This window comes from Eubalaena glacialis, chromosome 4, assembly GCF_028564815.1.
Source record: "Eubalaena glacialis isolate mEubGla1 chromosome 4, mEubGla1.1.hap2.+ XY, whole genome shotgun sequence".
In the NCBI taxonomy this organism is placed as follows: domain Eukaryota; kingdom Metazoa; phylum Chordata; class Mammalia; order Artiodactyla; family Balaenidae; genus Eubalaena; species Eubalaena glacialis.
The window spans coordinates 40,128,652-40,142,443 of record NC_083719.1 but is presented as its reverse complement, the minus strand read 5'-3'; positions in this window follow the sequence as shown (position 1 = coordinate 40,142,443).

The window sequence follows — 13,792 nt, the reverse complement described above, 5'->3', positions numbered from 1 at the left end:
ATTTTGTGTGTTTGTATCTTCATACTGTCTACAGTTTCCTACTCTTCAAGAAGTTAACTTTAGTTTTGAGTTTAGAAAGATTTCATACACTTTGACCTCTCCCAGTTAGATTTCTCTAAATGCTCAGTCTAATTTATGCAATTCTCTTGTATGTTTCTGTCATATCTTGCATATAGTTATACATATTTCTTATATTGAACTGTAGAACTTGGTTTATTTTGCCTTTTCTTTTGCTTTCATGAGGCAAAAACTCTACCTTACTTATTTACTATTACTAGTACTTACTATTACTAGTGTCTAACACATTGACTGAATAAAAATGCATGTCTGTGTAATGAGTGAATTAGTGACATGAAAACTGCTGCCACCATTGCTTATCTCACCATCACCACCACCACCATCATCATTGTCATCATCATCGTCATCAGCACTATATGTAAGTAAGAGCTTTACACACGTTTTGTTTTTCACAGGAACACAATGACATGTAGTTGCTCATTTCTGTCTCCTTTTTTTTCTTCCAGATGAGAGATCTGGGTACATCATAAAATAAATGGGCCAAGGTCAATATGTTGCTAAGCAGCAGAGCCAGCGTCTAAATCTAGTCTGATTTTGGAGCCCAAGGTCTTAACCACAAAGATCTACTCCCTCCACCATTTATTACAGTTGCTCTAAAGTCTGGAGTAAAGATTTGTTAGGCTGCTTTATTTAGAGTCAGGGTCACCAGCTTATTCACAAGAAGAGGAGTGATAGGGACATTTATTGCTTCCCAATAATTGCTCACACAACCCTAGATTTTGTCTTTTTCTCCTTTTTTTTTTCCCCCTGCATCTGCATGACTGCATCTTTGTGCAAGCTCTGGTCAAGGCAGTGCCAGTGATTCTGGTTTACAAGGTGAAAGCCAGGAAGAAAATGCACTGTTCTGTTGGTTCAGGGAAAACAGAACAAAACAAAGTAAACAAACAAAAACTTCAATTCTTTATAACCATCACAGTTTACTAGCATCCCCACAGTTTATTTAGCATCCCGTGTCACCATGTACAAATTGACGCATATACTACTATTGGTAATTTCTTATGAGTGCTGGTTAGCTTTGTTTATTGTAATCTCAAATACATTTTATAACCGAGGCAGGACTTTATTTTTGAACTGCCCACCATGTGTTCCTGCCTCTGGTTATTTCTAACAGTCTGACACAAACACAATAACATCAGTAGCAGCTAAAATGCTTTGAAAGTTTACTTTGCATCATGTACTTTACATACATGGTTTTAGTTCATCCTGAAAACAACCCTGTGAGTAGCAACTTAATACTTTTCCTACTTCACAAAGGCAGAGCCTGAGGCCTAGCGAGAGCAAGTAAATTAGCATTAACATGTAGCTAATAAATAGAAGAAATGGTATTCAAATAAAATTCTGTTTGAGTTTAAAGCCTATGATATATGATAGTGACTACCCCTGTGCCCTAACTCTCACTGTTCTGCCAAGTGTTCCACACTTTCATGTCTCTGCCTGTGCTGTTCCCTCTACCTGGGTTGCCTTCCCCACTCATCTACCTGGATTTCTTCTTTTCATCCTTCAAAAATCAGCCCAAGCATCAGCACATCTGGAAGACCTTCCTTGCCCACCCTTCCACTACCACCCTTTGCACTGAGTCAGGTGACTCGTTATATATCTTTTTATTTAGCAACACTCCATTATTGCATTTATAAAATCATACTTAATTTTTCCTACAGTGTATTGTGAAGGTGTTCCCTTATACTTCCAAAGCCCAGCAAAGTGTTTGGCTTGCTGTGAACATATAAGACATACTCAATGGATAAATAAATGAGCTCCATTGCTGATTTTATTTTTCTTAGAAAAATATTTTTTAACTTCCAACTAACAGAAAAGTTGCAAAAATAGGGTAAAGAATTCAAGTCTACCCTTCATCCAGATTCATCAAATATTGTTTGCTGTATTTGTTATTCCTCCCTCCCTCCCTCCCTTCCTTCCTCTCTCTCTATATAAATTTTCTCATGTATCTCTCATACATATATGAGAGAATTATATATATGTGTATATAGATAGACCTAGATCTAGATACCATTCTCATATGTACGTATATAAAACAAGTTGAAAATATCATGTCCTCATTCTTAAATATTCAGTGTGTATTATCTGAGAATAAGAACATTCTCTTATATAACCACAATCAAAATCATCAAAATAAAGAAATTTAACAATGATTTTAAAGTGCTTTTGCACAGCAAAGGAGACCATAAACAAAACAAAAAGACAACCCACAGAATGGGAGAAAATATTTGCAAATGATGTGACCAACAAAGGATTAGTCTCCAAAATTTACAAACAGCTCATACACCTCAATATCAAAAACAAACAAACAACCCAACCAGAAAATGGGCAGAAGACCTAAATAGACATTTCTCCAAAGAAGACATACAGATGGCCAAGAGGCACGTGAAAAGATGCTCAACATTGCTAATTATTAGAGAAATGCAAATCAAAACTACATTGAGATATCACCTCACACCAGTCAGAATGGCCATCATCAAAAAATCTGCAAACAATAAAAGCTGGAGAGGGTGTAGAGAAAAGGAAACCCTCTTGCACTGTTGATGGGAATGTAGACTGGTTACAGCCGCTATGGAGAACAGTATGGAGGTTCCTTAAAAAACTAAAAATAGAGCTACCATGTGATCCAGCAATCCCACTCTTGGGCATATATCTAGAGAAAAACATGGTTCGAAAGGATACATGCACCCCACTGTTCATTGCAGCACCGTTTACAATAGCCAAGACATGGAAGCAACCCAAATGTCCATTGACAGATTAGTGGATAAAGAAGATGTGGTACATATAGACAATGGAATATTATTCAGCCATTAAAAAAGAATGAAATAATGCCATTTGCAGCTACATGGATGGACCTGGAGATTATCCTACTAGGTGAAATAAGTCAGAGAGAGAAAGACAAATATCATATGATATCACTTATTTGCTGGAGTCTAAAAAAAAAGATACAAATGACCTTATTTACAAAACAGAAACAGACTCACAGACTTAGAGAATGAACTTATGGTTACCAGGGGGGAAGGGTGGGGAGGGGAGAGGGATAGATTGGGAGTTTGGGATTGACATGTACACACAGCTATATTTAAAATAACATGCTTTCCATAAAAAAAGATGCATTAATTACCCAATTTATGTCGATTTTCAAATGTCACTAGTTGTCCCAATAATGTCCTTTTAGCTTTTCTTTTCCAGTACAAGATCACTCATTGTGTTTAGTCATCATCTCTCTTTTAGACTCATGTAATCTGGAATAGTTCTTCACTCTTCTTTTTTTCCTCTCATTCTTTGACATACTTTAGAGTACATGCCAGTTATATTGTAGAATAACTGAAGGCTTTGTCTGATGTTTTGTCTGATTTTTCCTCATGATTTGATTCAATTTATGCATTTGTCAAGAATTTCACAGAAGTCATACTGTATCCTTCACAGTGCATCACATCTAGCGCATATCTTGTTTTTGTTGTTGTCTATTTGTTTGTTTTGCTTTTATCTATATTATTGGTGATGTAAACTTTTGATCATTCCTTTAGGATGGTATCCTTTGTTCACTTTAAAAAGTGGGTCATTAATATGTCATATGTGAGAAGATATTTTGAGACAATGTAAATATTCCTTTCCTTCCACAGATTTTTTGTTCTTCCTCAATCAGTGACCATGGTTATTGGATGGAGGTGATTTTCTAATTCCATCATTTCTTATGCATTTATCAGTTGGTGTTCTACTGTAAGGAAGATCTTTCCCTTCTCCCTCATTATTTATTTATTTTAATATGGACTCATGGCGTTTTATTTTATTCAGTGGTTTATAACCCCATACAAAAACAAACATTTTATAAAATTGTAAAATGGTCTTACATTTGGCCAGCAGGGCCCTCTTAAAGCTCTGTTGCTATTGCATGTTCTGTTGATGCTATTTTATACAAATTTCTTTTTGTTACTTCTCATATAGAAATTTTCAGAGTCAACCAGGTTTTGATGTTCAGAAATAAGGAACTTTGGGATGGAAGTGAATGGTTTCCTGCATTGTTGGAGTTATAGTCAGTGGTGCTTGGCAGCTGGCTTGAGAGCCAATTGCTTGCATCTTTTCTCAGCTCCCAGTGACATCATCATGTTGGTAGTTTGAAATCAGCCATATCACAGAAATTGTCAGGCTTCCCCTGACTCCCACACCCAGGAGAGATGGTTGTTAAACATTTCATCGCACACTGCTAGCTATATTCAAGCTCTAATTTGCCATCACTTTCTTCAGATTAGCTAAGCATCCTGAGCAGAAGTTGGTGTAGCTTTCCTTGAAATCCCGAATGTCGCACACTGGTCTCCTGCCTTAGAACAGAGTGCCGAGGAGAGGGATGGCAATGAATGAGAGATAAACAGTAACTGGGAGTGAATTTCCCCATTGGTTATCCCCGCCACATGTAAAAGAGGCATCATAACCCTCGAGTCATCTGCTAAAAAGAGGTCATTCCAATTCCATGAGCTTGGCTCTTTGGGGTCTCAGAGGGGTGTGTGCCTGGAGCTGAGGAGGTCCCTTCTGAATGGGCAAATACAATTACCCAGCTTCAATGGATGTTGCTGCCATTTTAGGTTCACTGATTCCTCTTCCCCTCAACCTGGCAGCCCCACACCATGTCTTTGTCTCACTGCAGCCCATCACAGAGAGCTGCCCCAGATAACTACAAGTTAAAAATGCTTGGGTGAATTTCTTCTAGAAAGCGGGGTCTCTATCAAATTCTTATTTAAAATGTGTGTGCCCAGCTGGAACATTTATTTATCTCAGATTGATAAGCAAGCCAGGCTTGTTTTCATCAGCTCCAAACTTGCTTTGACATGGGAATGTTGACACTACCAACCTGGGCTTAAATCTGATCACATGCTTTTATCGAAAGGGTGGCCAGCAGGCTAGGATTCCTCTAATGTGACAGTGCTTGAATGTACTATCCAGCTTTAAATGTAATAACATTTGAAAAGCTTCCTCTAACACTAAGAGGGGTTGTAGCATTCTTGAACAGATGCAGTTTTAAGTGCTGTGCTGTTCTCAGAAAAGTAACCAGGAATATGGAAGCTTTACTTACTATCCTCCAATCCAAAAAAAAAAAAAAATTACTCTCTCTCAGTCTGCTGCTTCCAAAGGAAAGTAGAGAGTATAAAGGGTATATATAAAATTTTTATTTTTCCTCTTTGCCTTGTGTCATATGAGCTGTATTTTATTTTTCAATAATAATTCATAAAATAAAGATGGAAAAATAAAAATTTTCTCCAACTTGCTTTATTATTTGTAGGATTTTTTTCTGACAGATCTGATTGTGACAGAGGAATATTAAAGGCTGACGCCTGCTATTAAGTTGGAATTTTTGATGAGGTTCAAAGATGGATCTCCATGACCTGGAAAAATAAATCAAGGTCACTGATTGACTCATACAAAGTCTCTTCAGCCATTTATATTACAATGTAATTATAGCAAACTGATGTACAATCCTGGAAGAGCTCTAACCTACTCATATTGATACATATGCATTGTACGATGAATAAATGAAAAGAGAAAAAAACAATATGCAAAGGAAATTGTCTATATTCTTCATTATAAGGAGGTTCTAAGTACTGCACAGCTACCATAAAGATTAGTTTCTGGATCCCCATCCTTCAGTGATGTTCAGATTGTCTTGATTTACTATAATTTTTCTGGTATTCACTTATTATTATTTGAATTTAATACATACTCTTATTATTTTACTTGATCTTAGAAATTAGCATTATTTCAGAACTGAAACACTCTCTGACTATAATATTGAAGAAAATCTAAACATCCATTATCTTGAAGAAACATCAAAGTGTGTATTGAGGTTTCCTATGCTGCAGTGACTTTGGGAAATTGTAGGAGGAGAGAAATGCTCATATTTCCAGAAGCTTTTTCCTCATTTATTTCAGGGTTAGATTCAGTCCTATTAAGTCAGCTTTTAGCTCTCTTGTCAAGGAGTGGTAGGATAAACATACAAAGAGAAGTATTCTATGTGGCTATGTGCGTTGGGGATGCAACTTTTTCTTTGCAACGTTTTCTTCCTTGGATGAAGAGGGAAGGGTTGATTGGCAGCTACATTGCCTGAAGTATGAAAGAGGGTAGTCAGAAATGTCTTGGTTCAAAAAGTACAACAAAGGATTGCTTAGCCTTTTCCTTGGTCTTAATCAAGAGCAATTCTTTTCATTAGCTATTCTTTGAAGGAAATTGAAAAAAAAAATACCACACACACAGAAAAGGTAGAAAAGATCAAGCTGTGGCTATGAAGTATTGTGACAAAATTCCTGTACCAGAGAAAATGGAAAATAGAGATACAGGTAGATTTTTCTTCTTTCTAATTCCAGGAGATTCCAGTATACTGTTGAATCTCACTTAGTCAGTAGGTGAATGCAATGCTTAAACACAGTGTACGTATTTAATTATCAAATCAAATTCTTTTTTATAGGAACAGGTAAAATATATAATTTACAGCAAAGTTTCACTATTGTTTGAAACGGATTCCTCCTTTCAGTATGCATGAATCTCGTGAATCTTCCCATCTCAGAGTTTTTGATTATGTTCCTTTGGGCTGTGTCCCCTAGATGTTCTACCTGGCATCCCCTTCATCCAAGATTGAATTAAGCTTTTCTTTACCTAGTTGGTATTATTGAAACTATCTCTGTCTCTCTATAGCTGGTCTAGCTATATAGCTTTCTATATATTTACTACATTATAATGCTGGGAATACCCTAACATGACCTTCTTCTAGAATATATTATTTATCATTCTGGGGATATTTTTTCATGTTTACTTTAAAACCTCAACCAAGAGTCACTGAATTCATCTTCTTATGTCTCTTTTTGTAAAGGCATTTTTAAAATTAAAAATTTACTATTTAATTTACAAAGTAATCATCTAAATATTTTCAAAGAGAAGTTGGAGTTTTTAAGATCATTTCTGGAAATTATATAGACATCAAAGTTACCTTCTATGGAACATTACTACCAAACTCAGAAGTTATGAAAATAGAAAAATAATTTATCTTTTATTTCCTGCTGATTAAAATTTTATGTCATGTCAACCTTAATTAAGACTATAATCTCAAATTTGTGTTTGTAGTCTCAAGAAGACTACTGGTAACTATGTATGTCACAAAGGTAATCTAGCTACACTTGACTAAATAAAGGAGACAACATATTTTCTCAAGAAAATTTGTAATTCAGTGGATACCACATTAGACACAGGAATAAAAGAAACGTATAAGCCAGTGAAATAAAATGAATTCTCATGTCTCTAAATATTTACATTTGCAGAATGTATGATGTAGAATGTCCTGAAAGTTGACTGAAAGGAGCATTTGTCTCCAGGTATGTGGGAGTGGGGCATAGCAACACATTTAAAAAGCTGAAGAGATTGCAAACCTAAATCACATCAGATGCTGCAGGGTAGCATAAATAGGATTGTATCTCTGTGCATTTTCAGTAGTTAATATGCAGATAGAGCACTTCTGTGGAATTAGTTTGGCTCCTGTTCAGCTCCCAGCAATATCAATATTAAATCTCTAGTACAGTTGAATAAGTGGGGGATTAACATATTTCCAGATTCATTTTATTATGTTCCTTGATGGTTGATTTCTTGTACTGAAAAAAATTACTTCTGAAGTTATTCCATCGACAAATGGTTTTATTCTAAAGATGTGGAAAATTGTAGACATTTTAGGTGTAACAAATCTATTTAGTAGCTTTAAGAAAAATTAAAAGGAAAAGGATTCCCTTCTGCATCACTTTAACATGACTAGTCGTTGATATTTTTGTACAAATAGCATTTTCTAGATACAGTTGATTAATATTAGCTTTGTTGCTAATTTATTAAAATATCACATTTAAAATGCTATTAATTACCCACTTTCTCTCTTTTTTTTCTCTTCTTTTTATGTAGGTAGGTATAACAAAAAAGTGTATAGCTGCTATCCCTAATGTTCCCTATAGTGAGTTCTATTTTTCTTGTGCTTTGTCTGCAATTTTCCTCTTGAAATTTGTATACATAAAAATTAGAATATCAACCACTAGTATTGTAGATTCTGCCAGACAGAACCATCAATAAGAAAAAGGGGGGAAAAAACCCCACTGCCTTTCATAGATCACCCTTCAACCATTACAGTGACAAAATAATTGTAGGACCAGTAAGATTAGTCAGACCACATGGGCACAGGACACCGAATCTGTGACAGAAGCAAATGTGCTATTAAGAAAGTAGCCAAGTAAGGGCATGCTGTTCTGACACTTCGAGTGCTGCCTTTGAATATAGAATGCCTTCTTTGAGTGAATGTCAGGGCACGGTGATTACCATAATTAAAACATACGTATATGGCACATTTGTAACTGTTTAAAGTTCCAGCAAGTAAAGATTACTCACAACTGGAAATCTGCCACAGTGACTGTGGCCTAAGGACACCGCAGAGTTCAGGTGTTATAGGTAACACCCATCTAAAGAAAGCACAGCCCTACATTCAAGGGTTTTGTTTGCCTCATGGAAACATGCTACCAGAGTCGATTTATGCCTGCTATGGTTTAAAAGAACAAATAAACTCATTGGCTCCAACCAATTCTATTTTTCTTACCAGGCAGCAGAAACTGAGAAGTTGTGGGTCTTATCTTTTATAGGGAAGCCAGAAAACATTTCTCCCTTTGTGAAAGCCTAGCAATAGAACAGTCTGGAAAGTCACATTAATTATTATGCTTTGAAGGTTGAACTGATGAGCATTCCATCAGTTAGTGTCTGGGTGTATGCTAACTTTTAAAATGCACTAATATCATGAACGGCTATGTGTGGTTATATGTACCCAGTAGATTATAGGGGTTTATGTACTTACAGCACCTGGTTGACTTATTTTTAAAAAATCCACTGTTTAACTCGCTGCTTTGCCTCTAACATTAGCTTTTTGGCACAAAATAAATGTTTTGTTTTAATAACAGGCCAGTCTAATAGGAGGTGATGGTAGTATAACAGAAAATCATTTAATAACCCAGGTAAAGATATAGTTTTGTTTTCTAAGAATGAGTATTGCCAAGGAATCTTCTAGCCTATTTTTAAAATAACTTAAACTTGGGGAAGAACTGTGGACACTAAATTCAGGCAGTTACTTGCTTTAAAAAAAAATCTCCTCTAAACTGTACTTCATATAAAATGTAAATTAATTTCATTCACAAAACATTTTATACTAGAATTTTAAAAGAAGGTATTGGAGAGACAAAAAAAATTCCTCGTTTATGCTAATTAACTGACTCAACGAATACTTATTATTAAATAGTTGTACAATATTGATCAACTATTTATTAACCAAGGGGGTGCTAACTTACCTTAGGACATATTTGGAAAATTTTGGGGCACCTTTCTTGAAGTCCCAATGAATTGGGGGCACCACTGGCATTTAGTGTGTGGAGCCAGCCCTAGTTATCTTGCAATGCATGTATTATCTGCCTCTTCCCAGCTAAAGTAGGCAGTTTCCACCTCAGACATCTCCGTCTCTTCTTCTCTGGCTGAGAGTTTTCTCCAGCATCACAGGAGCTTACTCAGCCACAAACAGGGGCAACCCCGAGGTGGGGAGTAGTTAAAGACCCCAGTGGGTCATAGGAATCCGTGGATAAATGCCCCAGCCTTCCCGTCCTTGGGCAGAAGATACTTCTGAGGCATGTTCTGCCTGGTCTCTCAGAGGCGATCCCGTGGGCTGGGTCCCATTTACCCACAGCAACATCCCACAGGTTAACTTACCCTGTATTCTCTTTTTTCCTGCCTTATACCCGTGTCCGTTTCTCATTGTATGTTTTGGGGAGATGCCAGCCTATGACATAATCCCTCACAAAGAAGGATCGTTCTCAATCCCTTACAACTATTGAATGTCCTAAGTATTCAGTTGCTTGTATATGCACACATACCACTCTTATATAATGTTTTATATACATTTATATATATTTAATAAGTCTAGAATCTACCTATAAATATAAAGCAGACTGCATGTTTTCAATATATATTAAAATTTTCAGGAATACAATTATGTATGGTAGGAAAAATGGGAAGATTTTACTTAATTTTGTTTCCATCTTCACCAAGAACTTTTCAGCATTTTGGAAAATCTTGTTACCAGTGGTAGAAATTTGTCTTTTGATCAGAACATTGTGGCTGCAATGTAGAGAACTTAACAAACAGGACAGGGTTGATGCTATAGACCAATTAGGCAGAATTGGCAATTTTTACAAAGGAAATAAGGGTAACTGGGACTAGAGATATAGTCACGGATCTGAAATAATTATATATATAATATATATTATGTATAATAATATAATATAATATAATATAACAATTTGGTTTGGGCAGGTGGAGTTGAGCTGTCATTGAGATACTCAAAGGGAGATGTCAGGTAGGCACCTGAATATGTGAGAAAATACTGAAGAATGGGAAATTGGAGAACAGGTCAGGGTTAAAGATATAAATGTCGTATATCATCATCCTACAGATAGTAATTAATTCTGATAGCATAGTTGAGATTGCCCAGGAAGAGAATGTAGGGTGAGACAAGAAGCCTGAAAGGGAGCTCAAAGGATCTCTGATACTTAATTTTTGGGTAGTGTTCAAAACAAACTGTAAAGCAGAAGCCAGCAAGGCAGAGGAAACCAGAAAAATTGTAATCACAGCAGCCAAGGGAAGAGAGTGCTTCCAGAAAGATTAAATGTCAAATTCTGCTGAAGGGACACAATAACAACTAAAAATTACTGTGGGTGATTTTGGCTCCACCATAGAATACTTCCTCTGTAAATTTGGGAAGTTACTTAAAATTCCCCCATCCATATGGTCTAAATAGAATTACTGACCTCATAGGAATATTGTCAGGATTAAGTGAGATAGTGTTTGTCTAGGACTTAGCAAACAGTCTCAATTTATGGAAATTTCAGCAAGGAAGAGGAGGACCCTGGTTGAGTTTACAATGTCCCTATAACCTGCTCTGCACTCACGGTAACCAAGAGAAACTGAATTGCTGATTCCTAGCTTAAAAGAAAGGTGGCAAATCCAGATAGTATAAAGTGATCCCTAAAGCAATTCCAGTAGCTAAAAATTCAGAGAGCCGAGGTTGTTACAGAACCTAATTACAGTTAAACCACATTTATTGAGCATCATTGGGAAATGATGGGATCTACATCAGGGCATTTTTCAGGTGCTATACTGTTTCATGTTACTTCAGTTACTGTGTCTGCTTTTTAAAGTGTTTCTTGTCATCTCCTCTCTCTGGTAGTCCATGGTGATTTCAAGTTGTGGTCAGGATGCCTGTGACTACCAATCATTCCTTTCTTCCCCACACAGTCACTAATTTACTGCTTTAATCAGTTATGAGGCTATTGCCTTTTCTTTTTCCCATGATATGGCTTAAGTTTGGGGTAATGAGTAGGTTCTTTATGCAAATATCAAATGCAGGCGTGTATTAGATTTATATACCAGGCAAATTTGCTGATGGTCATCTCTGGTTGATAATAAGAATTTTCACCCATGTCTTCAAAGGAACAACTTACTTTAGTTGGTCTCTGTACCTTTGGTGTACATATGAATCATCTGGGGAGCTTGCTAAAAATGCTAAAGCCCAGCCTTTGCTGCCACAGATTCTGATTCAGTAGGTCTTGTCTGGCACTGAGAAGTCTTAATTATTAAAAAGCCACCAACATAATTCTGACATATATCGAGCAGTTTGTGAAGGAGGTGTAGTGACTTAACATTGTAGAGAGTCTAACTAGATATACTGGATTTGAATCCTAGCTCTGTCACTTACTAGCTGTGAGAACTTAAGCAATTAAGCTTGTTTCCTTATTTGTAAAATGAGACTCATAATAGTAGCTGCATTATAGGTTTATTGTGAGGATTAAATGAGTCAATCATAAAAGTACTTAGCACAGTGACTGGCATATATTATGTGCTTGTCTTAGGTTGAGTTCCTTGGAAAACAGAGCCTAAAATAAGGACTTGGGCATAGTTGTTTATTTGAGAATTAATCTTAGGAAACGAAGTGAGGGATGAAGGAGAGAGAGAGGGAAGGGAGAAAAGCCAGTAGAGGGTAAATTAATGGGCTGGTTATGACGTGACCAGCTGGGGTTCAATACCATGGGGGCCTTCCAAGGGGCACCCTAGAATTGTCCCACCAGGAAAGAAGGAGGCTGGGGAATTAATCCACTATCTCCTGTCCCCCATTGGTTGAAAGTTACGACAGGGAGGAAACTTCATTCAGTTATGGGCTGATCTGTCTTCCTTGGCTTTAGAGAAAGCTTTGAGGCTCAAAGCAGAAACACCACTGGCAATTTGAGAGGGTCCTGGCGTTATGCATGGAACTGAAATGGGGGTGGGTTATGTGATGGGATTCATCACAGGCATCTGCTACAATTGGTAAATCCAAATGGCATGTTATGTGCTCAATGTTGATGGTTGTTATCAGATTTTAGACATAGTGCCAAGTTCTTTACATGCTTATTCCACTTACTTTCATGAAACCCTCTGTGGTATTACTATGTCCATTTCACAGAAACTGATAACTGGGAGATGAACAAAAATTAAAATGCACAATATCATACCAAGAGGAGGTAGACAGGTTTTAAAACTAAGTTGTCTTTCGCCATAATTATCTCAGCCTCACTAGGGATAAGGCTGAACTGTGGTAAGAGAGAAGAAATATATATTCCCAGAATTTAAGTTCTTGAAGGACTTGTAGGAACGGCAGCAACTTTGTATGCCTTAAGATTGCAAAAGTTAAAGAAAAACTTTACATATTTATTTATAAAACACTGGATCACTGCCAGTTTGGATTCGTGCTCTTTATAGTCAACTCTGAATTATTCGTGGATTAGGTTGTGTATAGCTAAACTAAGTTTTTCTTTTTTCCCCTCATTCCTCTTGGCATTTTGCCATTAAGCAGTTACTCTATAGAAGTCTGGTCGTGAAATCTTGGCCAGGTGAGTTTTATAACTTATGGGTCGGTCCTATCTCAGTTTGATGGAAAGGAATTTGAAGATTATGGTAGGACTGGATGAATTATTTAACTAGTCAAATAATCCATGATTTATAGAATTTCAGAATTAAGTATTGCCTTAAAAGTTATCTAATTGGTTTAATTTCCTAATAGGCGAGTTGTTATTTTTGTCAACATGTTTAAGAACGCAGCCTAAAATGACTGATAAAATTATTTTTGAAGCTAACAAAACCCAGAAAAGTACAGAAATAACCTATCAGTCATTAACGTCTAATGATTTTTGGCAGATATTGGTAAGAAAATAATTCTTATTATGTCCATTTTGCACAAAAGACAATTCATGTAATAAAAGAAATTATGTGATGAGTTCTGGACCTACTGACTGATCATCTTGAATTAAAAACAATTACTTAAAAATTTCAGCTTGGTGTTTAATTAATATAATGAAATGATATAATGCAATATATTCCTTGTAAAACTCTTGTCTGTTGCAGCATAGAGTTGAAACAATACCTCAAAGGGAACCTTTTTTTTTTTTTTTTTTCTGAAGACTATTTTGCTAAGATTGAAACGTGAAATCTCTGGTATGCTGAGGAGTGATTTTGAAGTGGGGCCGGGTGCTGTGCCTGCACTTGGGCTGAGCAGACCAGCTGTGCTAGTTGTTCTGTAGGAGGGAATACCTGCTGAGAGACTAGCCTGCATGTGTTCCTTAATTTCCTGAAT